This window comes from Microtus oregoni, unplaced genomic scaffold, assembly GCF_018167655.1.
Source record: "Microtus oregoni isolate MIOR12 unplaced genomic scaffold, Mior012 000050F_014, whole genome shotgun sequence".
In the NCBI taxonomy this organism is placed as follows: domain Eukaryota; kingdom Metazoa; phylum Chordata; class Mammalia; order Rodentia; family Cricetidae; genus Microtus; species Microtus oregoni.
This window is the reverse complement of record NW_024543238.1, coordinates 51,222-72,128: the sequence shown is the minus strand read 5'-3', so window position 1 is coordinate 72,128 and position 20,907 is coordinate 51,222. Positions and strand designations below refer to the sequence as shown.

The 20,907-nt window shown below is 41.3% G+C and overlaps 2 long non-coding RNA genes and 1 other non-coding gene across 4 annotated transcripts in view; all 3 read right to left on the bottom strand.

Moving 5' to 3' along the window:
- The window catches only part of LOC121436982, a 31,087-nt gene extending 25,758 nt beyond the window's left edge, over positions 1-5,329 (bottom strand). The window contains exons 1-2 of one of the 2 annotated variants that reach the window (XR_005972903.1): positions 5,311-5,329; positions 1,671-1,779 (exon numbers count right to left, since the gene is read on the bottom strand). This is a non-coding gene — a long non-coding RNA (uncharacterized LOC121436982). Of the gene's footprint in view, positions 1-1,670; positions 2,047-5,310 lie in introns of those variants that run through there. The other variant, XR_005972902.1, reaches the window with a different exon arrangement.
- A 1,511-nt stretch (positions 5,330-6,840) lies between these two features.
- Positions 6,841-10,112, bottom strand: LOC121436980. Its single transcript, XR_005972897.1, has 4 exons — positions 10,063-10,112; positions 7,838-7,875; positions 7,158-7,264; positions 6,841-6,907 (listed from the first exon to the last, which is right to left on the bottom strand). It is a non-coding gene; the product is annotated as an uncharacterized LOC121436980 (long non-coding RNA).
- Positions 10,113-10,575: 463 nt separating this feature from the next.
- On the bottom strand, positions 10,576-10,647 carry Trnaa-cgc. Its single transcript has one exon. It is a non-coding gene; the product is annotated as a tRNA-Ala (tRNA).
- Positions 10,648-20,907: the final 10,260 nt, after the last annotated feature.

The window sequence follows — 20,907 nt, the reverse complement described above, 5'->3', positions numbered from 1 at the left end:
TATTCTGTTGGAAATTATGCTACAGTTAGCTGTACTTAGAAAACTTTACATCTGAAAATTATTCATCAGCAACTCGTTATCAAATTGTTAAGTTTTACAATGACTAGTTTGGGTATTCAAACTATCCTGTGTCAATACACGTGGAATAACTGATGTCAGTAAATGGAAGCACTGTGTCTCCATGTGGTCAGACAAATCCAGAGATGTTAGAGCAATGTCTCCACAAGGAAAATGCACAGCGCATCCAGGTGCTATCTGCCCTCTCCCAGACAAGGCTGCACAGGGCAGCTCTCCTGCTGATCACTGCAGCATGGCTTCATCCCTCTTTCATACCTCCATCCCTCCCCTGTCTTCGGAACCATCTCCACTGTCTCCACACACTACCTCATCCCGCCCTCCCCAGGCCTTTCTCTGTTCAGTGCCAAGTCACCTTCTACCAAAAGGAAACATATCATGACAATTCCATAACTCACCTTCCACACAGATCATATAATCCAAATGTCATACACAGCTGACAATGACAACATTTTCCTTTCTGTCCTATCCCCAAGCAGTGTCCACGTTGTCTTCAAGGTTCTGGCAACTAGCCTTGTTCTCTGCTCTTAGATCCACTGTTCTCCATGGAAGCAAGCACGCCCACAACTTGGTTTGTGCACGGTCTTGCTTCTATTTGCCATTCAGGACTCAGATCACATGCTAACTTCTGAAACCTTTGGGGGTAACATCACATACGACAATCCCCATCACAACTATTTCCTGTCCCCTTTATGATCTTTAAAGCGCCAATAATACACGGAATTGCTGTGATTACTGATTTCTTCTGCTTACTGACAGTTTGCCTATCTAACACGATATACAAGGACCCGTGCTAGTCTTCACAGTGCAGGAACAAGGTGTTCAATAAAGAGGCCACTATGTGAATATCTGGATAAACGTACACGAAGGAATTGATTTGTCTATTTGATATGCCATGCAACACACTGGTATTTAAGGCAGTAACAAGAGAACATGGTATGGACTTAAGCAGTCTGTGACTTCATATCCTGGAAGACAGAATATCAAACACACTAGCAATACGTTTTAACATGGACAGCCATCAGAAAGAAGTGGCTATGCCACACTCACTTCCTAGGGTTTGAATCAGTGTCTGCTGTGGACCCAGATATCTACCATTTTAATAAGCATGATTCAGTGTCTGTTGTGGATCCAGATTTCTACCATCTTAATAAGCAATCCCTCCAAATGTGATGCAGTCATGCATGGCCCATTCGGGGAAATGGTCTGATGGGGATTGCTTCCATTTCAGTCCTGGTCATTTAAAGGGACCCCTACAGGGTTCAGTCATCTGGGGAGTCTATGAATGCCATTGTTTCACAGTGTGCTGCTCTTTGCTGCGACCTGCTCAACAGGATGTGTTCCTACAAGGCATCACAGACCAGCTGCTGGTCACACAGATGGGAAGAGAAAAGGAAATGACTCACCTGGTGAGTCCCACATGATCTTGTCACTCTACTGTACTGAATATAAGGATGGAGTAGTCTGTCTGCATCCAGTCAAGTCAAAGATGTGCAGTGACATCTTCCTCTTCTTTGTTCATTTCACAGACCCTTTATACACAGCCATGTACACATCACACACACACACACACACACACACACACACACACTCACATTGGTGGCAATGATGACTCACATACTGGAAACAAGGGCTCATGTCTGCTTCTTGTCAACATTCTGCTTGTTCTCTCTGCAGTCCTGCTGTTCTTCCCATAGAAGAGACCTGATATTGATAGGCAGAGGACACAAAGTATCACTGACAAGAAGCATTTGCTTTTGGCTTTCTTCCCAGGGGTGGTCAGATAATCCAGAATTCTAGACAGATAACAAATGAAGAGCAGGTCCTCTTGAATGTACTCCCACGGGCATGTTATGGGATAATTTAAGCATCACAGTATATAATGATGACAAAGGAGTACTCCTTTAAGAAATGGGTGTTTCTGAGTAGACACAAACGCATGAGTAAATCCATTAATAAACAAAAGATAAAAGGGAAACTTTACTCAAAGACAAGCAATGCTTGTATACTAGTAACTGCACAGGGAAGTAGGTATCAGAGCAACACTTAGCAGGCGTCATGGTTATAATAAACATGGAAAGAACCATACATAAAACACCCCCTCTGTACAAGTCCACAGCAACACTGCTAAAATCTGCATGACTGGATGGGAAAACAAGAGGGAAAACACACGAGTACTAACCTTTTCCTTTTTGTGTTGGGGAAAATAATATTAGATATTTTGAAAATAATTACCTAAGTATTCTTCATAATACAAACCTTTCTGGAGTTACACATACATACCTAACTCTTCACATGTATCCCCTTCTTTCTCTCCACCGTGATCTCAGCACCTCCCTGATGGAGCTAGCTGGGAGGTAAAGGACTATCTCTATGATTCCAAAGATGCCATTGGGGCAAACCTTTGACCTGTGGCTGCCTTAGAAATTTTCCCCCAAACTGGGTGTTGGACATTTGTTTCTGTTCTCCTAATTCACTTGCAACTTAAAAGTACTGAATTTTAAACACAGCAAATATATGTTAGCATCAAAGACATTTTCATCATAGAGAATGTAATTAAATATTTTAACCTAAAAGATTCATCAATAACTCTGTCTAAATTTAACACAGACAGCTGACCACAGTGAAATGAATGTGTGGAAGCTGTAATTTAAAATCCCTGTCACTGGAGATAGCATCAGGAAATATGAAATAATTAGGAAAACTCTGCCCACTTCTCTGTAGTGCCTAGACACTGAATGGGACAACTCATTGCTGAGAGTAAAGATGTATAGATTCATCGACTGTGGCGATATTTTGTTTCTTCCATGACAATAAAGCTTGCCTGAGAATCAGTGTGTGCAGATAGCCACTAGTTAGCCACAGAAGACAGGCAGTGTTGGAACTCACCTTTCCCAACACTTAAGAAACAGAACTCTGTGAGTTCAAGGCCATCCTGGGCTACATTAGATTGATCCAGTCTAAAAGAGAAACAGAGTCAGGCAGTGGTGACTCACATCTTTCATCAAAGTGCTTTGGTGTCACACACCTTTAATCCCAGCACGAGGGAGATGGAGAATGAAAGGAATGTGGCTGGGAAAAGAGAGGAATATAAGGTGGGAGGAGATAGGAGATCCAGGCAGTCAGTCTGAGGTCTTGTAGAGACAGGATGCTCCATTTGGTCTGAGGGTTTTGTTGAGGAAAGAACTAGTGTCTGGCTGCTCTGCTGTTCTGATCTTATAGCTCCAACCACTTAATATCTGACTCCAGATTTTATTATTAAGACCAATTAGAACTCACGCTACAATCATCTTCATGTGATGGAAGATACAGGTGTCTGTTCTCCTCATACAGTCCTATAGATCCAGTGCAATACCAACAGAACTCTAACAGACTTTTCATAAACTAATGGGCTTATCCTGAAACTCACAGTGAATATGAAGAACCCCAGCTTGAAACAACCTTATAAAGGAACAAACTTGGAGGATGAACACCTGACTTCCAAACTCCTTATAAACCTAGAGAAATGTAGACAGCGTGCCTGATTGGAAATGACAATAAGACAGAAAAGAATATGAAGGGGACAGAAGAGTCACACATGTGTGAGGGGACACCTTTAGCAAAGACTCAAAGACACTTCAGTGAAGCAGGCATATGCTCTTCACCGAGGATTTCTGGGACTCTTGGTGGTGGTAGGGAGGTACAGCCCAGCACACTGACCAGTAGCCTGAGGATAACCCTGTCCCTTTGATGACCTTGACCCTGGTAAAGATGAATCTAGGATGCAGTAAAGAATTTCAGAAACAGCCAGGATGAAGCAAAGGTTGTGAGCTTATTAATCCTGTGGATAGAAGCTCACACAGAATTAGGATGGCTCCTGCATGATGGCCTGAGAGTGGACTGGAGAGAGACTTGAGATTAGGTGTCATTGCAAAGGGTATGTGAGGTGGGCAGGGAGGGAGGTACAGTGGGAGAGGGAGAAATGGGAGGATTTTTATGGCTCTAAAGTTACATTGCTGAAAGAATGTAATTCAGAAAATTTCAAGATTAAATTACATTAAAGCCTATATTCAGGTTTTTAAATTAACTATAAGAATATTTTTACTCTTTAAATGGGTTCTATTTTTCCATTAGGAAAAAAAATATTCAATAGGTTATTAAAAAGTAAAAAATGAAACTAAAAAGCAATGCTTTTAAATGTGCTTATTCCTTTTAAAGTTTCTTTCAGTAAATTAAATTGTAAGGTGATTATGTGACTTAGGCGATAGAATAGAGTGCTATCATCATCCATCTCAAGGCTACAAGTATTCTGCCCCTAAGAAAGCATAACTGCGTTTTTTATTTTCTGCTTTTGAATGCTTTTCCACAGGGAAGTCTGTGCACCACGTGAGTACCTAATGCCCACAGACAGTACCAGACTTTATGAGATCTCTCGGAACTGGAGTTACAGACAGTTGTGAACCATCGGGTAGGTGTTGGGTATCAACCCTGGATCCTCTGGAAGACATCCAGTGATATTAAAGAATGAACCCTATCTTCAGACTCTAGTTTATTTGTTGTTATTTTTAAACATTATTTGGGATGTCTTTAGGAATAGTTGCATCATATCTGCAGGTAATTTTGGCTCTATCAGTTGGCTTGAGGTTTCTTGAATGTCAGAAAAATGTAAAAATGATTACAGGGTGAGGGGCTGTGTGTTCCCTCTCATATCCCCTTCAATGCCCTGTCTTTCTGTCTTATTTTGGGACAAGCAGACCTCCCCATGCACAAATATAAATATAGACAATCGTATATCGCAGGATACAAAAGTCAATCGAGAATGAACAAATGATCTACACAGGACTAGAGAGACATCTCAAAAGTTAAGAGTGCCTTTTGCTATTGCAGAGGACCTGACTTCAGTTTCCAGCACCCATATGGTGGGTGACAGATGTCTGTAACTCCAGATCCAGGGGAACTGACAGTCTCTTCTGGTCTCAGTGGGCATCTGCACTCAAACGTGTATTTGGCACACACAGACATACAGGCAGACCCTCAGTAAATAGGGAAAATAAACCTAAAAGAAGTCCAAATTACAACCTAAACATGAATCTTGTAGCAGAATACAATTGGATGTTCAGGTTCATGAATTACAAACAAACTTCTTAGATATGGCAAACCCCCTTTCATTAAATGAAGAACTGGAGTGTTATGAATTCCATAAAGTGAGAAAATATCTATTCTTCCAAATATATGATAGAAACATATTTTTCTTACCTGGGAAAATGAATGTGGGAAATTGTATATCAGATGACAGTCTTCTTGTATCCAGAATACAGAAAGCTTCTAACGGAGACACTAAGAAAATAGACAATTCAGGAAATAAAACTTGACCAGAAGGGTGAGTAGATGCTCCACTAAGAGAAACATACAGCAGCAACATCCTTAACACTTAGGGAAGAGAGACAGGTTGTAGTAATAAGGGCGGCAGGGCTGCATCCCAGGCACCCGGCCGCCCCCACAGCTAGCTTTACCCAAAATAATTACACGGAAACTGTATTCATTTAAACACTGCTTGGCCCTTTAGTCCTAGCCCATACTGGCTAATTCTGTTATCCCGATCAACCCATCTCTAATAATCTGTGAGCACCGGTCTTACTGGGAAGATTCTAGGTCGGAGCTTCATCTCGTGTGTCTGCCCAGGAGCGGGGCATGGCGTCTCTCTGAGGCATCTGCCCCCGAGAGGAGAGCTGTGGAGTCTGAGCTCACTTCCTCTTCCTCCCAGCGTTCTGTTCTGTTTACTCCTCCCACCTATCTTCTAACCAATAAAATGGGCCAAGGCAGTTCCTTTATTAGCCAATGACCTTCCTCCATCAACAGGTGACTCTGAGGGGACTCTAGACAACCCCATAAAATACTCAGAAATAAAGACTTGTCATACAAAGACCTGGCAAGTTTGTGGAGGATGACTCTCCCATACCCACTGCTGGTGGCCATGGAAAACAGGATGATAACTTGGAAAAATCTTTTTCTGTTTCTTCATATGTTAATTGTCATCTGGCCATCACAACCCAAATATATAACCTGGAGAAAGAGGACATATTTTCTTTTAAAGACTTATTTATTTCAGTTCACAACAGCTTTATATACAAGACACTGAAATTGAAAACAACCTCAGCAACAGGCAACAGGCAAAGACTCATTTCCCAAAACCAGCATGGCAGTTTTCAACTGTTAACTCCAGTGCCAAGGGATTCAATGTCCTCTCTTGGCTTCCATGGGCAACAGGCATGCATGCGCTCTTCATACCTATATGTAGGCAAGCATATATACACATGAAATAAACTAAATTATAAAACTTGCCGTGTAGCTATACAATGCTACACTATTTAATATTAAGAATGAACAATTATCATGGGAAACAAAAGAGATAAATTTAAACATATATTCAAGATGAATGAAGGCCAGATGTCTCTAAACTCTGGTTCTATCCTAATACATTCCAGCATATATAAATTTGTCTATAATATCAGATTGTTGTATTTTTCTGCAGACAGGGTTGGGCAGTGGTTGGGTATGAGAACCTAAGTAACATAAAGAAACTTTATGGATTGGTAAATAATAATGAAACTTATACCTACCTGAGTATAAGAAGATGTCTATTGTCATTATGGGGAAAAGTGGAAAAATACAAATTACGTTTTATATTTGGTGACTTGGACTTCAGAGATTGCCCCATGGTTAACAGGACTTGCTGTTCTTACAGAAGACCTGGGCTGGGTTCTCAGCACTCACTTGCTGGCCCACAATGGACTGCATATCTGTTTCTAGGGGAAACAACACCCCTTTCTGTCCAAAGCAGCACACCCTGATCCTGAAACCAGAGCAAAAGAAACATACACTGACCCTGAGACTAGAATCAATTCACTGGCCCTGAAACCAGAGCCCAACGTTTTAAAAAGGCCAGTGAAATAAACACACTTTGCCCCTGAAAACAAAGCCACAGAAACACACTCTTCCACTTACCAATTCAGCGAAACAAACTAACCAATCTCTCAGCATAAAAGGAACCAATCCCAGAGCAGGAAAACAAGCTAATCACTGAGCATGAAACCACCCTGTACCTGTTCAGTTGGTAGCTGCCTTTCACACTCTTGCAGGGTCAGCCACCTCCTGGACTCTTCCCTCCCAGTGAATCTCTTGAATGAGGCTTGGGTAAGACCTTCTTTGCCTAAGAAGAACAGAGAAGCAATGACTTCAACTGGAGCCAAGCAGAGGAGAGGGGAGCAGAACTGGAAAAGTTTCTCTTAGCAGAGCAGTGTTGTTACTCTTCTGAGGATCTAAGCAGAGCTGTAACAACCTGGCTGGGGTAACCCTCCCCTACCAGAGCAGAGCTTTTAATTTGGGGCAAACTTTCCCTGAAGCAGGGCTGTGAGCTCCTAAGCTTAAGGTGAATTTGCGGTATTCATTGATGCCATCTTAAATGGATTCCTCTAGCCAATACTGGGACAAATGGAGCATGGAAATAGAGAACGGCAATAGATGAAAACAGTTTAGGAAAATGGGTGTTGAGCCATACTGATATAAGTCAGCACATGAGTAAAGAAATATGGAGATAAGTAAGCAGTGTACTACACACCAGGTCATCATTGAAGAGGACCAGGAGAATTATAACACATAACCTATCACAGCAGTAAGTGATTAACTAACATTCACACATATATATCCAGGGACATATCTGCACAAGCATGAGTATATACACAACACACACTAACAATTGTCAATGTAAACACACAGCTCTCACCTCGAAGGAAGAAGTGAGTTCATTCTGGAATCAAATGTCTGTGAATAAACATGATTGAGACAGGTTTATGTTAGTACAAATTGCATGTTACAATGTGGAAACAGTTTCATGAAGTTTTTATAATAACAGAATGAAGAAACTATAGACTCTCCTTCAGTGCATTGGAGATAATATTAAGTAGACTATTATGGTAAAGCAGAGAAACCTCAGCTACTAGCTGCTATGTGATGACACACAGTACTTTGACTCGCAGAAGCTTAGAGCTTTGTTAAGGAGACATATTCTGATATTTTAAATGTCAGGTCCAACGTCATCTGTTAGTGACAAGGTGTTAGGTAAGTCCAACACAGGGGGCCCAAGGAGTGGCTACTCATGGACTCAAGAGAACACAAAGGAAACTGTAATTAGGCCCTGGGACTGCGACTTCCACCATCTCCATATCACTGCAGGTCTAAGAGTCAATCAACCAGGCTTTGCAGACCAGCCTCTGCCAAGGAATTCCTGTACACACACACACAGACACCTCTCATTCTCACTCTCCTAGCTTCCTGTTATTTACTGAGAGCTCAAGGGGTACAATCACGTTACAACAGACTCATCTCTGACCACACACAGGATGGTGAGAGCTACTAAATTATGTGGTCTGAATGAGATTCCTGTGACAATGGCCATGGATTTGTCTCTGGGACATTTCTCTCATTTCTTTCAGACTGTCAATAATAACCTGTAAATGCCGATAAGAATTTAACGACAAACTGCATTACACATCAAATAACGTTTTCATCATGGGATAATCCATGCTTTCAACAAAAAATATCCTTTGTAAGTTTCATTGACACTTGTTTCCTGACAGTTTACAGAAGATTTAATAATTTGTTCACAGAAAAAACAATATGTATAAATTTGTTTAAAAAATAATAGCAGTTATAGATGAATCAAAAAGTACAAATATTTGTGCATTATCCCGACAGATAGATCCATAGTGCTGATAGGCCGAGAGATTTCCAAACATTGCTGAATTGGAGACAACCTGTCTTAATGAAGGACAACTATGTTCGCAGCTCAAACAATTCATTATTAGTAAGATGTCTGTTGATTCAAAACTGAGCTACAGATTGGATGCACTAACAACAAAATAGCACTTATTCTTTTTAAAAATTGAGTGGATAACTCTAAACATTGTAGACTAAATATATAGCTTGTGTAAACCTTAGAAACAGACAAATGTTAGAGAACAGCATTGCCTGATAGGAGACCTCTGTTTGAACCTACAGTAATTGGACCAGCATGCTATTGAATCAAAGTTGGCAAGAAAAAGTCCAAAACCAACATTCCACGCTCACATCCACACATTTACAGACCACTGCCTATATCGAGTCAACATTTTTCCTGTACCTGATGCCGGCATCAAGCTTGTGTGTAGTGCGTGTAGTGTGTGCTGAGAAGAACTGACCATACTCCTGCTGCAGCCTCCCAGGCACTGGGATTACTGGCATATGTACCATGATTGGATAATTGGAGAACTGATGTTTCACAAATAAACAAGGCAATTTGATGCATAAAGATGGCCTTTCAGGAAGCAATACTGAGGCAAGTGTATATCCATACCCACAAATATAAACTAGGACCTACATCGTATCATATGTGAAGACCATTCAAAATAAATTACAGATGTAAAAATATAAAAATCAGCCTATAAATGTCAAACAGAACACAAGAAGAAAATCCCTGTCACTGAGTGCCAGGCAAAGATTTCGCAGACAAGACACCGAATAAAAACCGTAATTGAAGAACTAGAGAAGGTGGGATCTTACAATTTAAAATCTCCTGCTCTTCCAAAGACATGGATGAGAATTGAGATGATAAGTCTGAGGCTAGGAGAAAAGTTAGAAATACATATATCTGATAAAACATTTCTAACATTTCTATGAAACATACGGAAAACCTCAAATGTCAGCGAGCAATCTCACGCACAGAGTGGGAAGTCGGGATCACAGAGTGCTCATTTGGCCTCATTTCCCTCCTGCTCACTCTCCGACAACTCCCCTCCTGGACAATGGCTCCAGCACAGCCCTGTGCAGAACAGCACAGGAGGAGGCAGAATGGTCCCAAGTCTCTCTCCTTCCGGAGAAACACAGGCTGCAAGCACGAGGTAGGAGTGGTCCTACTTGGGTCTGGAATCCCTGCATCTGCCTCCCAACCCTCAGAAAGATTCTGGTGCTCACCTCCGGGAATCCATAAGCTCAACTCAGTCCAAACACCAGGAACTGAATGCTCCTTTCCAGGACATCGTCCGGTCGCCATTTGAAAAGAGTCGCCATAATGACCCCGGTTTCTATGACAACCGTAATGCTGCCTCCCCCTTAGTAACCAGGAATGGCTCCGCCCAGCCCTCCCTTACTTCCTCTCAAAGGAAGAACTCTTCACCCTTGTTTTCACCCAAGAAAGCATACCCATTAGAGAAACTGTCCCCACTACGAATGCAGAGCTTTTCTTTTTTTTCCGCTCTGTGAACAAAGCATATCCCTAAAAGCCCGACCACATTGTACTCACCAGACCATGGTGGTATCTATGGAAATGTCGTCACAAAGATGAACATTGCTGTCACGGTGACAAATGAGCAATTTTATCCAATAATTAGCTATGCATATATAACCTCATCACGGGACTTTAAATTCTGGGACACCTTGTACAGAAACATCCTGAAAAAAGAAAATCAAAGGTTAAAAGTATTGTTTTGGAGATGCCGGGGCTCGAACCCGGGGCCTCATATATGCGAAACATGTGCTCTACCTCTGAGCTACATCCCCACACCTGGTAACAGCTTCATCAAAGCCCTTGTGAAGTCAGAGGAACCGCGCCAACGTTCAGAGTCTCTGCAAAGGGTCTGCATCAGGTCCTTTGAGCATACTGGATTCCAGGTTGAGTTTAGTGCTTTGATAGGATTCTTGGGACATTTGTTGCATGAGAAAACAATCTATTTTCAATCAAAGGAAAAATAATAACAATAAAAATAATAACAACAACAATTATAAGAACAAACCTTATATTCTTTGAAGCATGGTAAGCTAACAATGAATGATACTTTGAATTACTCAGTCCCATCAATTTTACTTCAACTTTACCTGCAGGTGGTTCAACATGCCAGTATCATGGGGAATTAATAATAATATGTTGCTGATATGCGGTCATATTTGAGAGTATGGGTAGCTTCCTGAAACCCTCTCTAGCATACCTCCTTTCTCTTTTAAAAGACGCCTTAGTTTCCGGGCTTGAAAGGCAGTTTTTATAATCTTGGTCAGGCTGCTCATTTTGTTTCTTAACGTTGCCAATACTGTCCATCACTCCATTTACGGCAATAACTAAATGTGCGGTAGCTATTGGTTCACAAAACCCTAAGGTGCTGTCACTTTCTGCATGTTTATGTATCTCACCGCATGCTTTGTAAGTTTCAAAAATGAGAGGTTTTCTGAAATATGTCCTCTTTTCATACATCACCTAGTATATGTCTCAATATACAAAATCATTAAATAAATATTTCATGTATGTTCAGATGAGTTAGAAAAGTGAGTATTTTTAAAAAGAAAACAATCTATTTTTTTCATTTACATACCATCCAAGTTTCTATTCCCTCTCCTCAGCCCATTCCCTCTTCTTACCCGTCCCCCCAACCTTCATCTACTCCTCAGAGAAGGCAAGGCACATTGCCCAGAGGAATTAATACCTGGGGCTTTAATTTAATTCATTGATCCATGTGTCTGCTTGTATGCCAATACCAAACTGTTTTTATCACTACAGCGCTATGGTGAAGTTTTAATTCAGGGATGGTGATGCCTCTGGAAGTTCCTTTATTGTACAGGATTGTTTTAACTATTGTAATTTTTTTTTCACATGAAGTTGAATATTGTTCTATTAGTCTGTGAGAAATTGTGTTTGGATTTTGATGGGCATTTCTTTGAATCTCTAGAATGTTTTTGGTAAGATTGCCATTTATAATATGTTGGTCCTACCTATGCAAGAGCATCCATGAGCGTGGGAGATCTTTCCATTTTCTGATATCTTCTTCAGTTTCTTTCTTTAGAGACTTAAAGTTCTTGTCATATAGGTGTTTCAGTTGTTTAGTTATAGCTACCCCAAGATAATTTATATTTGTGGCTCTTGCAAAAAGGGATGTTTCTCTGAGTTCTTTCTCTTTATTTTATCATTTCTATATAGGAGGGCTACTGATTGTTTTGTGTTGATCTTGTATCCTGCCACATTACTGAAGGTGTTTATCTGCTGTAGGAGTTCTCTGGTAGAGTTTTTGTGGTCACTTATATGTACTATCATATCATCTGCAAATAATGAAAGTTTGACTTTTCTTCCTTTCCAATTTGTATCCCTTGATCTCCTTTTGTTGTCTTATTGCTCTAGCTAGGTCAACTAATACTATATTGAAAAGATACGGAGGGAGTGGACATCCTTGTATTCTTCCTAATTTTAGTGGAATCACTTTGAGTTTCTCTCCGTGTAATTTGATGCTGGCTGTTGGCTTGCTGTAAATTGTTTTTATTGTGTTTAGATAGGTTCCTTGTATCCTGATCTCTTCAATACTTGTACTCCAGATGGGACTCAAACTACCTCATATTCCACATATAGCACTTGGGGCATATACCCCAAGGACACTTCAACCTCCCAGAAGGTCACTAGCTATTCCATGTTCATTTCCACTCTATTCCCAATAGCCCAAAATTAGAAACAACCTAGATGTCTCACAATATAATAATGGATAAAGAAAATGCTGTCCACTTATATAATAGAGTATTATTGTTATTTCAGAAAAAAAAGACATCATGATATTTGCAGGTTAAATGATGGAACTAGAAAAAAAAATTCTGAGTGAGGTAACCCAGACTCAGAAAGACAAACATAGTATGCACTCACTTCTAAGTGTATATTAGATGGAAAGCAAAGGGTAACCAGGCTGCCATCCAGAGCTCCAGAGAAGCTAGGTAACAAGGAAGCCCCAAGGAGGGATGCATGGATCGCCCTGGGAAGGGGAATTAGATGAAATCCCCTGGGTAAACTGGGGGTGAGGCCGTGGTGAAGGAGAGGCAATGGGGAAGGAGAACATGAGGGAACAGGATGGTCATAGAGAATGAAGTGGGAAAGCAATGTAAGAGGGAACTTGATAGAGAGAGTCACTATGGTTTTAGGGAGAAACCTGGTGCTAGGGAAATTCCCAAGAATCCACAAGGATGATCCCAGCTAAGATTCCTAGCAGTAGTGGAAAGGGTTCCTGAACCAGCCTTCCCCTATTATCAGATTGGTGACTACCCCAACTATCATTATAGAGGCTTCTCCAGTAATTGATGGACTCAGATGGGCCTTCTGTATGTGGAGAGATAGTTGTGAAGTTTGGACTATCTGAGGGGGCCCCCAGCAGTGGGATCAGGATCTATCCTTGGTGCTCAGCCTTGTTTGTTGGTGCCCATTCTCTGTGTTGAGATGTGATGCTATCCTTAATGCAGGAAAGAGGGACTTGGTACTGCCCCAAATTAATGTGTCCTTACCCCTCGGGAGAAGTAGAGAAGGTGTGGGCTGCTGTGGGGAGGCATGGGGAGTGTGAGCAGAGGTGGGAGGGAGAACTGTGGTTGGAATGTAAAATGAAATTTAAAAAACAAATTGATCAATTTAAAAAACAATAGAACCCACCCCCCAAATCCTCTTAGCCAAGACTGGTGGTTCATGCTTACAATCTCAGCACTTAGCACGTGGAGAAAATAGAATGCAAGATACAATAATAAACATTATTCTTTATTTTTGTTTTATTATATTTTATTTTGTTGTGGTTTGTTGTTATATCTTAGAAGCCTGTTTTTCAAAATGAGAGACAGAAAGGAAGTGGACCTGGATGAAAGAGACTGGGTGGAGCTGGGAGGAGTAGAGAAAGGGAGTCAGGAGAAATTGTATTCAGATTATAGTGAACTTGAAAAGAATCTGTTTTCAATAAGGGGGGTGGAGAAATGTTTTAAAAAGAGAAGATCATTGTAGGACTTCAAATTAGAGGAAACTTATTTAAGTTTCTGTGCCAAATGATAAAGTGCATATAAATATATATCTATATCTCATGCAACATGTGGAATATATCATACCTGAAAATACGGTTGCTATTTATCTGACAGTGCTGGTGAACATGGTGCATCTCACTGTGCACTTCTAATTTCTAGGTTTCATGCTGAATGTGAAGAGACAAAGAGAAGACAGATATGTGTAGCTGAGTCCCAAACTTTGCCTCATCCATACCCTCCTGAGCCCATACAAGCATGCACAGAGGCAGAACCTTTCCCTGCCCCTCTAACAACAGCCAAGGCAATGAACAGAGGCTGCTTTGTAATAAGGCATTTACTTTTGATGCTTTCCTCCCTTTAGCAGGGCAGGGTTCTGGGAAGATAGCAAAGGAGGGGAAAGAGGAGAAGGGGGAAGGGAGGGAGAAAGAGAGAGAAGGGGTGTGGAGAGGGAGACAATGGGAAGAGTCAGGCTTCCAGCTAGAGTCAATTTACCACACCAAACAGCCTGGGAACCCTTTGGGACTAAGAGGTTATCTGGGTTGTTGGTGCATATTTTGAGTGTATTCACTCTTGATTTTAGCTCCATTGTAGCCAGGCCTACATTTTCCTCTAGCTTCATGTGCAGAGATTTCCAGGGCCAGTCCTTTTCCATTAGCTGAACTCAGTTGGCCCATCTGTATACTGGGACTCTGCCTTCTAATCTTGGCTCTCAGTGCCCTTTTCAGCAGGCTATGCTTTTGTTTATGAGTAGGTTATTCTTCTACCCCGATCTGTCTGCTCACGCTAGATATGGGCCATGTTGTATCTGCTCCTGTACTCAGCCTCATGGTTCTTTTGTGAGGCCCTCCATTTGCGCTCCATAGACTGGGGAGGGGAGTCCCTGCTAAGTCTTTATTCTTACTAAGTGCCTGTTGTATGCCAGGTGCTGTCTTCCATGTTACCAACTCCTCTTGGCCGCACTTGTTATAGATCTGCTTGGATTAAATGCCCCTTCTCCACCGAGTTTTCTGTGGCAGGAGTGGCACCTTTCTCTTGGTGTTCTTTCTCCTCTACCTAACCTCAACAGAGCAATGTGCTGCTAATCCCCTTCTCAATTGTCTGTAACTAGGTCTCTGACGTCAACATTCAAGTCTGCATCATTTCCAGAACATGGGAGACATACCTCCTCTTGGTACCATGCAGACTTAGGCCTGTAGTGAGGCTTTCCCTTCCAAACCTTTCCTGCCCTTTCTGGAGACTAGGACAATACTCCGTGCTTTCCACTGCCCTCCACTCTGCCTCAGCCAATGGATCCTGAATAAATAGCTGCGGTGGATTTAGGAGGTTGCCGGGGCAGTGGGCCTCTGCCTGTGTTTAACAGTACCTGAACACACTTTTTTAAAAAAAAAAATGGAGAGCTCACCATCAGATTCAGACTCCTTCCCTTCTATTGGGAAATCCTTCCTTGAAAGGAGCTGAAGTCCATCTCTGGGACCGGGAGTCATACGTAGTCAGCTAAAGAAAGCTCATGGACACCAGGCAAGGCACCCACCCCCTCAGCTATAGGAATTGTATCCAGAGTCAGATGATCAGCTCCAAGCGATATAGAAATTGAATAAAGGGTTGGATCCTCTGATTTGACTCAACAGTCCTGGTCATTACCTATGGACCTCCCCGACCTTAGACTACGGAATATGGTGGCTGAGGCCATGACTCGAGTCTTCCCAATGCTGACCACCTATCTGCAGGCTGTTCGTGGCTAGTTTCTGGAACAGAAGCATCTGACCCTGAAACTTTGGTGTTTAGCTCCTCTACCACTATGCCTTCATTCCACGTCCCCTCATTCCTCCCTGTTCTGATTGGTGTGAAAGGAAAGGCAGATGACATTAATGCCCACTATGTGACAGATACTTTCTTACATGCTATCTACTATGTCTCATAATGCTGTGCAAGCATGTAGCATTGTTATTCACATATGATGAACACAGTAACTGAGACCTGAAGCAGTGGAGGTATAATTTTAGTTTTGCATTGCTCTGGTTATGGTAGCAAGCTTAAGAGGGCAGGTTTTTAAAGCCAGATTTCATGAATTTGAATCTCAGCCCTTCCACTTCACAGCAGTGTGACTGTGAGCAAGTTACTCAACCTCTCTGAATCTCCGTGTTCTTACTTCTAAAATGGTAGTAATTATGCTAACAATTTAAGAAACATTGTGATGACTGACTATATATAACACCAAAGGCCCAAGTTGTTAACATTGAATATCATATCAAGGATTTCTTATAACTATTATTGTGTTAATTTTTCTTGTTAGAATTTATTGAACCCCCCATTAAAGACTGGGTATGCTAGGCATTCTGCATTTAAGATGGTCCCTGACCTTAAACCAAGTGTGGTGGCTCATGTTTGTAATATCAGACTATGGGAGGATGAGGCAGAAAGATTGCACGAGTTCAAGGCATATCTGGGAGGCAGCATGAAAGCCTGCGTCAAAATAAAAAATGCGTAAGGATCTTAAATCTTGTTAGTTACACAAATGCTTCCTTTTTCTTGAAGAGAAGCTCAGGAATCAGGTCTCAGAATTGCCTAGCCTGAGGTTTCCAGCTCTGAGTAGTACAATCATTTCTGCAACTGGAACCACAGCTTGGTGGGATTGTGGGAAATGCGAATAAGGCAAATTGTCTTTATTAAAGGGTTAAATAAGACAAAGTCTTTTTTTTTTTAATAACAGAGAATCCACTTGAAAAAAATTGAAATTTCCCCCGGGCCAGCACTTCTTCAAATCAAAATGTGTGTTCCACGATGCATGGTATTCTCAGAATTTGTGCTTCAATTACCAGCTAAGCCATTCAAGTTACCCAAGTGGATAATCATGTCAGGCCCAGCTCTGACCCCTCAGGCTAAGGCACAGGCTCCCTTTTGTGGTAGAAATAAAAACCAAAAACCAAATGGGATCCTGCTCAGTGTTCTTGACTTTGATTGGGCACGGCTATGTGCCATTCTGCGCAAGTCAAACTTCTTGCCTTGCTAAAATGGCTTTGTGATTATTTTCTTGAGACTCCAGACCTAGTTCTATTTCTTTTCTTTTCTTTCTTTCTCTTTTTGTTTTTATTTATTTGTTTGTGTGAGGGTTTGTTGTTGTAGTTGTTGTTGTTTGAGACAGGGTATCTCTGTGTAACATCCAGACTTATTTCTAAGAAGAGTAAGGCCTACATCCTTACAGTCCTGCCCAAGAAGAGTTTAAAACAGTTCATTGCTGTCAGTCTCTATTTCTTTCCAGTGAATTTATCAGTCCCTTGAATTAGAAAAGGGTATGGATTTGGAGAGGATAGTGATGGGAGTGTATGAATCCGTGTTCTGAGAGCAAGGAAGATGCAGGATCTGCCTATGAAAAGCCTTGAGATATTCTGTTCTCAAGGAACCCATGTCTGAAAGTGACACCCACTTCTGTTCCTCGCTTCATTGAGTCTGAAGGTGGTCCAAGCTCTTTGTTAAGAGCTCTCATGTGAGGAAGGAGCCTGAGCTTCTTCTGAGTTACTGTGAAAGTAGCCCTGTTGTAGACCTGGACGTCCCATTCCGTGGAGAGACTTGACAGAATCTTCCTTTGTATCTTTCTCTTGAAGCCACAACCCCCACTTTCTGAATTTCAAGGAGACTAATCCCTTGTCTTGGAGCTTGGTCCCATCCCAATATACAGGCAGTAAGATGGAGGACTCCTGGGTTTCTCCCTCTTTGTGCCAGTTCCTGTTGATCTCCACCAGGGATCTCTTCCCCGACTCTCCCAACTTTTCCAAGAATAAACCTTGGAACATGAAAGATTCCAGAAAACTAGGTGAGAAAGGCTCCCATTTAAACCTATAAGAAAGATTTAGGATGGGGAATATGGGATTTCCTTGGTGGAGTCTAGAACCTCTGGGTAAACCCAAGAGTATGAGCTTGGTGGGAGGACAAGGGATACCTTACCTCCAGGAAAAGAGGAGGCTTCGGTTCAACCTCCATTCCTGTACAGGTGACCCTGCAGTGGGAGTTGCTCAGTGCTTGCCATAGGACAAAGGATCCTTGAGAGGTACAAGCTTCTGGGCATAGCTCCTATGTTGGGGGTAGCTGCTGTAAGAATCCTATTCCTGACCTAGGAAAGGAGTTAACCTCTCCTGGTATTGGTCAGGAAAGCTTCTAGGGGACCTAACTTCCCAGAACATGTAGTAAGATGATTACAATTTGAGTTAATACTCCTTAGGAGGAGACAATGGGTCCCTGGCAGGGGGCTATTGAGATTATAGATCACATCTGATCTGAAGCAATCTACCACAGGATGGAACAGAAGAGATAGGGGCAGTATATCAGCTATCTGAGTCACCAAGAGAGTTATGAATTTGGGCCACAGTTAACCTAAAAGGGGCAAGGAACCACTCACAAACAGACAAGCTATGTGCTGTCCTCACCTTCACATGGCAGGAAGGTATTACTATACTTGTGTGACAAAAAGAAATGGATGCAATGCATAAAAGACTTAGCATGACATCAGCAAAGCACTGTGCTCAGGGATTTGTACTTAGCCTAGTCCCACTGCTGTGCAAGATGGACCTGAAGGTATCACAGGGAGTAGATCCAACTGTATGTGGGCTTAGATGGTGTGGAAACTGGATTGGAACCCATGTTATGGCACCTGGTTGGAGCTCTTGCTTGTGAGAATACTCTTTTCTTCTTGGTGGCTGTCAGGTAAGGAAGGACGTGGCCCACCTCCCCGTTTCCCCTTGCCCTTGAAGGCTCAAGGGTTATGAGCTCTGAGGGTTATTCTAACACCTCATCACTCACCTCTTTGCCCAGAAACTTGTCACCTCATTTGCCCTGAGGCCAAGACAGATGCAAGTTGTTGAACATTTCTGGGAAATGCTGAAGAACTGTCAGTGGCTCTGCTATGGATAAAAAGGGAGGGAAGAGGCTAGTAGCAGAAATAACAGCCACATCAGGAGTTAGACATTTAAAGTCTCAGGAAGCTCTGAACATAAAGAAATCCAGACATGATCTCAAGTCAGCCTGGGGTGTTATAAAGTCGTCTAACCTGGAAGAAGAGATAAGGTGTGTGGGTAAGGCTCAAATGCAGCCAGAAGTCATTACTTTACCAACTATGGACTTCTGAGATTCAACAAAGTACCCAAAGCAATCTATCATGAAGAGGAAAAGTCAAGTGCACTAACTACATCAGCCATGGGGACCTCAATGTAGTCAGGAAATGGGGACAGAGGTGGGCCCTGTATGTCTAAGGTATCTAACAACACAGGCCACTCTCTTACTTAGACATTTTCTTTTTTTTTTTGTTATTTTTGACTTATGTTTTTCTTTCTTCCTTTTATTTTTTGTGATTCTTAACAAAAAATAAAACTTGGAACCAAAAACATAATTCTTGATCATAATGTAACCTGTCTTTACCATACTAAAATAGGATTCTAATATAAGTTTTAGAATTTATTTATTAGTGGGCACAGTTTTAGAAGATCATAAATGACAGTAAACTAAAAATTACTGACTTTTCTAGTTGATTTTTCTGAAAGTCATATACCTATGCTTGGGAGCAAGTGAGTCAGTTGAAAAACTGGAAAGACAGGAAAGGGTTGTGTCTCAGTGAAAGATTGTGGGCTCATGCTGTCCAAGGTCCTGGGTCCAATTCTCAATATTAAGAAGTAAAAAGTAGAAGTAAGGTAGCAGAATATGGACAAAGACGAAGAAACTAAATTACAGAATTAATAAATTTTAAAGAAATAGGTTACTACAATATAAAAAGTAAGTAAGGTCTAAGGTTGGAATAAAATTCAGATCATTATTTGACTAAGGACCTATTGTTTCCTCTGGGTGTGCTGAAAAGGGTCTATAATATATAATGCTAACAAAAGCTGTGAGGGAACTGAGGCAAGAGGATCATGAGTTCTGGGCCAGCCTATTATATGGTGACAAATGATCCTGTCACAAAACAGAAGAAAGTATCCAAAGTCAAACAACAAGCATATGTTGTTTTTATATTCTGAACCCATCAGGGGCTATCACAATGATGAAGCTTGGGATGATCTTCTATACAGAAAAATTACTCAAAAGTTCATTATTCATTGACTCATGAATATTTCAGACCAAGAAGGCTTTAAAGGCACCAAATAAAAAGGTATATCCCAGTCTAGAGTATCATATAAATGTCATCATCTGAGTAGAAAAGCTTTTAGATTTTAGTCTTAACAATCCCCAATTTCTGAGTCACAGATGGTCATTTTACAATCTCTTCTTATCTTTCACATTATTGCTTACATCCTGTGAAAACAATAACTACTTTTAAAAAACTTGGCAATATCTCAAACCATTTTAGAATAAGGACAATGTATTGTTGCCATATGTGATCTTGTAAACAATCTTAATTGGGTTAAGAATGTAGCCTCAAACAATTTTTTTTCCTTTTTTACCGATTTCATTGAGCTATACATTTTTTCCACTCCCCTCCCTTTCTCTTTCCTCACGTTCAACCCTATTCTGCTCCCAATTTACTCAGGAAATCTTGTCTTTTACTACTACCCATGTAGATTAGATCTATGTAAGTCTCTCTTTGGGTCCTCATTGTTGTCCAGGTTCTCTGGGATTGTGATTTGTAGGTTGGTTTTCTTTGCTTTATGTTTAAAAACCACTTATGAGTGAGTACATATGATAATTGTCTTTCTGGATCTGTGTTGCCCCACTCAATATGATGTCTCTAGATCCATCCATTTGCCCACAAATTTCAAGGTGTCATTATTTTTCTCTGCTGTGTAGTACTCCATTGTTTAAATGTACCACATTTTCCTTATCCATTCTTTGGTTGAGGGGCATTTAGGCTGTTCCCAGGATCTGGCTATGACAAAAAAATACTGCTATGAACATAGTTGAGCACATGTCCTCGTGGCACGATTGAGCATCCTTTGGATATATACCCAAAAATGGTATTGCTGCGTCTTGAGCAGAGTTAGGAAGGGAAAACTAAACTGAATGCTGGGGAAAAGGAGGCTGATTAAGAAAGAAGTCATA